Raw genomic sequence first — 7,205 nt, 5'->3', positions numbered from 1 at the left:
TTACTCTTCTAAACAGAAAATAACAATAAATCTATTTACAATTAGAGAAAAATATATGCATAACCAAATTTGCACAGAAAAAGTTATAGAAGGATAATGCTTCTGCAAAGACAGAATTTGGGGCTTTTCTGTGTTTTCCTAATTCATGCGAAGAGTAAAATTTATTGTGAAAAGAAATTTAGAACAAAGAAACTTTGACTTTATAATAAGGCATTTTAAGAAAATGTCTGAATACTTCATAATTAACAGTTTATAATTCTATGTCTGTATAATTCTGTGTCTCTGCCTGTACAAAGTCCCTGGCAAACATCAATTCTGCTTTTCCAACAAAGAGGCACTGCTTGATCTGAGACAAGTCAATGGCTGTTCTCTGGGTCTGTTTTTTCACCTTGTGTCTTTCATGAGACTCAAAGAAGAAAGCAAAGTGTTCTGATAGGCTTTGTACAAATGTCAGGAGGTGGTAGTGACTAGTCCCCTCCCAACAATTGTACCATCACATCTTAAGGAAGGAAAGAAGCCAACACTGGTACAGGTAGACACTTGAGTAAGACAAACTTATTTCCCTCCCAATCATTTTCTCAGGATTGGTCTTGTTCTAGCAATGTGGAGGTGTCCCAGTGACCCTATAAAAAGTGGGGAGGGGGATGCTGTGTGTTAAAAACACAAGCTAGGGCAGCCCTGGTGGCTCAGTAGTTTAGCGCCGCCTATAGCCCAGGGCCTGATCCTGGAGACCCAGGAACGAATCCCATGTCGGGCTCCCTGCATGGAGCCTGCTTCTCCCTCTGCCTGTGTCTCTGCCTCTCTCCTCCGCTTTGTGTATTCTCATGAATAAATAAATAAAATCTTTAAAAATAAATACATTAATAAAAAATAAAAACACAAGCTAAAAACACAACAGGGAAACACCAGGACACAACTAATGCTCACAATATGGCCATAACATTGTGTATAATCATCAGTCCTCCAAAAAATTCCATGAGGTATGTATAATTATTATTCTCATTGTTCAGAAAACAGGTTCAGAGATGTAAAGTTACTTGCCCAACATCACACAGTTCCAGGGTGAAGGAGCAGGACTCTTTTCTCATTATGTCTGATTCCAAAACTGATAGTAAGTCTTAAACACTGTTCTATACAGCATCACTTAGAGGTTTAAAAAAAAAAAAAGTACATTGTGAAAAGTGTTCACTGAGTTTCAAGATGTTGACTGGTTCCTTGTACCACATGAAGGGGCCTTTTGGTATGCCCTTGTGTTTGTCCAGAAAAGATGCAAGAAGTAAAAACCTACCTCCATGGGGAGAAATATGCTTGAATTAGCTAACTGGCTCTGTGGTGAATGGAACCAAAGACTCAGTGTCTGGATTCTCTGTCTTCCTGACTCTCCTTCTGTGTTGGTGTCATTTGCTCTTACCAGAGATGAGCCTTACCCCAGAGAGAGAAAGCATGGCCACAGGCAGCTCCAAAGTCACTTCTTAGAGAATCATTTTCGATGGGGGAAGCACAGTTGTACCACTGTGTCCAAGGAAAAATCCTTGACTGTCCTGCTGAATAGCACAACAGACCCAGAACCCAATACTGCCTCCAATGCACTACTGTGATTGCCTGCACCAGAGAGAGACACAGGCTGCAAACGGTCCCCAAAAGAACAGGTGGGGATTGGTATTCTCAAGAGGGGAAAATGTGGAAGGCCCTCATTGTGCTCTGGAAGGTAGTGACAAAATTAGGGATGAGTAGATGACCTCTTTAATCTTGCAGTTTCCTTTCACATTTTTTTTTTACCCTAAGCTAGCTCAGCCTTCTATATCTGGTGGAAGAAAATTCCATCCATCTGCAATTTCCAGTTGAAGTAGATTCTACTGCAGAATTGTTTGTCAGCAAGGGCAACATGGTGAAGCAGTCAGAGTGCTGAGTTTAAAAGCAGAGAGACTTGAGTTCAACTGTCTCTACTACTACTACTACTCTAAGTTTCCAGATTCTTCACTGATTAAATAAAGATGATAACACCTATCTACAAGCTTCTCATGAGGATTAAGTGAGATAATAATATAAGATACCAGATACAGTGGCACACAGAAGGTGCTCAACAAAGTGTAGATAATATTTAATTAATTCAACAAATACTGTCTGAGAATGTAATACATTGCAAGGCAGAGTGCTGGGCATCAGGGATCATAAATCAAGAAAGAAAGACAGTGTTTCTATTTGCCTGAAGCTTCTCACAACAGGGGCTGGTGAAGAGAAAAATGAACAAGGAAACAAACAAGATAGTTGCAGATGGTGATAATTGCTTTGGAAAAAAATAAAATTGTTTCCATGCTTATATTTGTTATTGATATAAAAACTCTCCTGTTCAATCTCTCTCCAGCCTTTTATCCATGGGTTGGGAGCCATTCTCAAAGAGAATTCAGCATTTATAGTGAGCTTGAGCTTGGAAAGGCATTAAGCTATTGGCTCTTAAGTGACATGAAGAAGAAAGGAAACAGACTGTTGGTGGGAGGAAAATCCTGGTATTGTCCTACAGGATATCCAAATGCCTCTTTGTCAACACCATTGCCTGGTGGGCTTTGGAATCACCTGGGGGCGGGGAAGGACTTTAAAACATACAGTTCCCAGTTGCCATCTTCAAATGTTCAAATTCCGGAGGTGTCTAGGATGTTTTCTTTTAAGTTCTTCTTCTTCTTCTTTTTTTTTTATAAAGATTTTTATGAGCAATCAGATGTGAAGCACCCTTGCCATCCAGTCTATGAATTCCATTAGTCACTGAGGCTGCGTCTGTTACTCTGCTGGCTACCATATGTTTGTGTTTCTAGTTTCTAGGATATTTGCCCCCATTGGTTCTCAAGGAGTTTAGAATCTAGCAGGAGATATGAACAAAGGTGCTGTGGGATAGAATATAAAGCAGGAACAATTTAGTCTTTGAGGGTAAGGGAAAACTTTATGGAAGGGAAGAATCCTGGGTAGGTTAGAATTTGGTTCAACTGCACGACAGAAAACACAAAATTATAGTGGATTAAACTAGATTGAGATGTATTTTTCTGTCATATAAAGATCTTGAGGAAAGTAACCCTGTGCTGGCATGGCATCTTAGATTCCTCTCGCTATCATTGTCAGCATGAGACCTATAGGGTCTAAGATGATTGCTCAGATTCCAGTCCTCATTTCTGTATTCCAACCAGCAAGAAGGACAAGAGAGCAAAGGAGAGCATAACCTCTCTATTTAAGGGTATGTTCTGCATACCCTCAAATTGCACATGAAAATTCTTTTGACATCTTATAGTCCAGAACTTAGGTACTTGACCACGCCTTGCTTCAAGAAATGAAACATAGCTAAAAATAGAGAGTTCTATTACCAGAAAAGAAAAGGAAAGCACTGGGTTACCACTGAAAGATCTCTAGGTTGAGATATGAAGAATGATTAGCCATTAGGCAGGGTAAGTTACAAAGTAGACAAGAAAAGGGGACTGTGTGCCTCCTTCAGCAGCATGGGACACCATGCCACACTTTTCTTTCCACATGCTCTGTTCATCATCCTTCATACTGTTACCCAGAGTCCACCTTGAATGAGCCTACCTATCCTGGCCATTCAGTGCTCAGTTCTAAAATGACTTCTAAAATGTCACTAACCCCTCATGTCACTGAAATAATGGCTGCTCAAAGGTACCCCCACTCCTTCTGGTTCGTAAGAGAGCTCACTTTGAAATTGCATCATTGAAATTACTAGGACAAATTACTGAAACCAATTTAGAAAAAACTACAATCCTAACTCTTTAATGTGGTTAATTATGGCACATCTGCCTGAAGCAATATTGTGCAAACATGAAAGATAATCAATTATAAAGTCATAGAGCATGAAAAACAGCTCATGATAAAATATTGAGCAAGTGCACAACAGTGAGTGCATGTGTTGTGATTATAATTATGTGAAAAAAATGTGTATGTGGACAAATATTAGAAAGAATATCATAAAACAAAAACAATTATTGGGCGGATGAAAGGTTTTTCTTTTCTGAAAACCAGTGTAGTTATAATACTTTTATAGCAGATACAATTTGAAATAAGTCTCACAAGCTTTACTTGCTGTCAAAGGTAGGTGTGCTTAAGAATTATCTGAGGAGCTTATTAAAAGTGCATATTTCTGGATTCTAGCCAGAGAGACTATGATTCTATACTTCTGAGGAATGGCTGCATTTTTAACAAGCATCCTAGATCATTTTGCAGGAAGTGGCACACTGACCACATTTGAAAAAAAACACTGTCCTAGCTAGTGTTTCAGAGATACCTAAAAAAAAAAAAAAAAAAAAAAAATGACAGTTGAGATATTATCTGTGCCAAAGTAGCTCATGTTTTGTGTTGGGCTAAAGACTATGGCCAATATTCCTCTACCTTTGCTGGGGGAAAACATCAAGAAAGTTTAAAATAGGGAAGCCTGAGTGGCTCAGTGGTTGAGCATCTGCCTTCTGCTCAGGGCATGATTCCGGGGTGGGGGGACTGAGTCCCACATCGTTACTGCATGGAGCCTGCTTCTGCCTCTGCCTATGTCTTTGCCTCTCTTGAATAAATAAAATCTTTTAAAAAACGAAGAAAGTTTAAAACAAAGACTCCATCCATATTAACAAAAATTCTTTCCCTATCTGGATTATAAAATGAGACATCACTAAAAAGTACAGCATTGATTGCTTCTCTTTAGTCTTCCAAGTAAATGTGAAGGTGTCTGATTAAAACAACACAGGTATTAATAGCTACACATCTCCAGTTTCTCTTACAGTCCCTACACATCCTGGAATTTACCCTCTCCCCACACCTTTCTATTAAATCTGACATAAGTTGGACTATGCTCTGCCTTTGTGAGAGAAGCGTCATAATTTCAAACTCTAGATTAGAATAGTACAGTCTGCATAAGCCAGCCCTCTGGATGATTCTATACTCATTTTATTCAATTGGGTGACCAGCTTATCTCCGTTTGCCCAGGACTTTTTTGGTTTTAGCATTGAAAATCCCAAGTTCTGGGTCTCCCAACCCCACAATACTAGACAAACTGGGACTGTTCATCACCTTAACCTTTCCATTGCCTATGACCTATATAATTAGGTATAGCTGAAAAGACATTCTCCAGGCTGGGTTTGTCAGCCTCCACAGACAGTGTCTCAGGGAACACAGGAAAACACTTAGCTTTTTTGAAGATATTCCTTTGAAAAAGAAGACATGTAAGATGCTGTTCATTATTTTTAGAAATAAAACATTTCTCTGAAGTGGTTTCAGGAAAGCAGCCAGAGATATAAGGGTCTAGCAAATAGAATTCCCAACCTCCCTATAAGCATTTATCACCCAACTAGTGAAAAGTTTACTAAGATTTGTGTATGTTAAACTCATCAGAAGGGAGACAGGTAAGGTTGAGTCAAGTAGTCAGAATGCAGACTGTAGAGACAAAGGGTACATATCTGTTTAGAGGATGTGGAATTTTTCATCAAGTAGAATTAGATAGAATGTAACTCCTTATACACTTGTTTTTAGGAAGCTGATTTTATTACCATGCCTTTGGAATTTTTCTAAAATTCAAAAAGTTTAAATGATTCAGAAAGCTAAAAATATGATGTGGCTTAGCAGTCTGTTCTAAAATGTAGACCAGAAATTTTTCAGAATTACCCTGCCCACATCAAAATTATACTATTTTAAAATATTGCAAGTAGTTCATAGAATCCCCAGAATTTCATTTCGACTTCACTTCCAAACTACAACTTTCACTCTTGGCTCAGGAATAATCCAATCCTACTGACAGCTGGTTTACACTGTGGAAAATATACTTGTATGGGAATTTAGCACATTTGCCCACTTGAATTCTTGGATACGATATCAACTTCCATTAAAAAGCCAGTTTAGTAGAGAAAAGCAACTTACAACTAAAAGTTTCAGGTCTTCACTCTTTTAAATTATCAGATACTTAGGGCAAAAAAAAAAAAAAAGTTTATTTAGCCACTGCCTTCTTTCAATAAAGGATTTAAGGTGATCAATGCAGGAAACCATACATGAAGTCAACAACTGAAAACCAAAGCTACCAGCTATAATTGTAGCATTTTCCAAAGTGGATTCTGTGAGATATTAGTAGACATTGTTAAAACAAAAAAAGGGAGTCTCAAGCCAGTACGTTTGGGTAGCACTGAGATAATTGTTAAACATGATTTTTTACTGTAAGACTTTTGAGAACCTTTACAATGATAATGGGCATTCACACTCCACGAGGGAGGGGGAATAGCATGTGTTTCCCAAACTTAAATATTGTCAGAATATCTAAAATGTTTGAGTTCCAACTAACATATTTAGAGAAACAGTGCTCTTGCCTTTCTAAATTTGATAACTAAACTCCTTGAAAACTGGGATTAAATTTATTTTTGTTTTATTTTCACTGAAAACAGTTTTTCTTAATTTGTAATTAGAGAAGCTTTGTTCAAAGCATAGAAAAGTTTGACATTTAAAACATATTGACAATTCCATACACTCTTAAAGAAGGCTACTCTTATTACAAATATTACCACCTCTGATTTACAATAAGAACAAACAAGGTAATGAAACCTATTAGAAAGTTCTTGTGACTTCAAGCTCAGAGAATTTTACTCTGATGACTTGGAGAGGCAGATGAATTAATGCCAAGGGGGCAGGGCTTTGTTTAGTCTGTAGATTTCTAGTTAAAGCCAACTGTGATTTAAAGAGCTATAAATGAGCAGATATGGGCATTTGTAGCTAGGCATGCTTATTTGCAATTGGGTTTCTTTTCTACCTAAGAGCTACCCATATTTTCCAGCCCAAATTATACTGTGGATCTGTATAGAATCTGAAACTCTTGACTTGTGATCCCAGCACTGTTGCCCATCCTCAACAGCTATTAAGTAGAAGGAAGGAAGGAATTGGTTGGTGGTGCAGGGCTAGCCTGAAGATAGGTAGTTAGGAAACACTAAACTATGCTCTGTAACGTTGTGCTGCCTTACAAAGGGATTTTCCCAACCAATTTGTCTGTAAAAATAAAGTCTGTCATCAAAACCCAGTTTAGTCATCATGGTGTTATTAAAATGAGATGGGATAAAATGGGTCAAACTGCCACACACATTTTTTCTTCATGATGTAAACATCAATTGTGAAGACAACCAGATGTTGCTTTAGTTCCAACATGAGGTTACACGTTTGCTCTCTCCATAAAGAAATTCAAATATTGC

This window comes from Canis lupus, chromosome 4 (genome assembly GCF_048164855.1).
Source record: "Canis lupus baileyi chromosome 4, mCanLup2.hap1, whole genome shotgun sequence".
NCBI classification, from domain to species: Eukaryota; Metazoa; Chordata; class Mammalia; order Carnivora; family Canidae; genus Canis; species Canis lupus.
Note: the sequence above shows the minus strand (reverse complement) of the source record.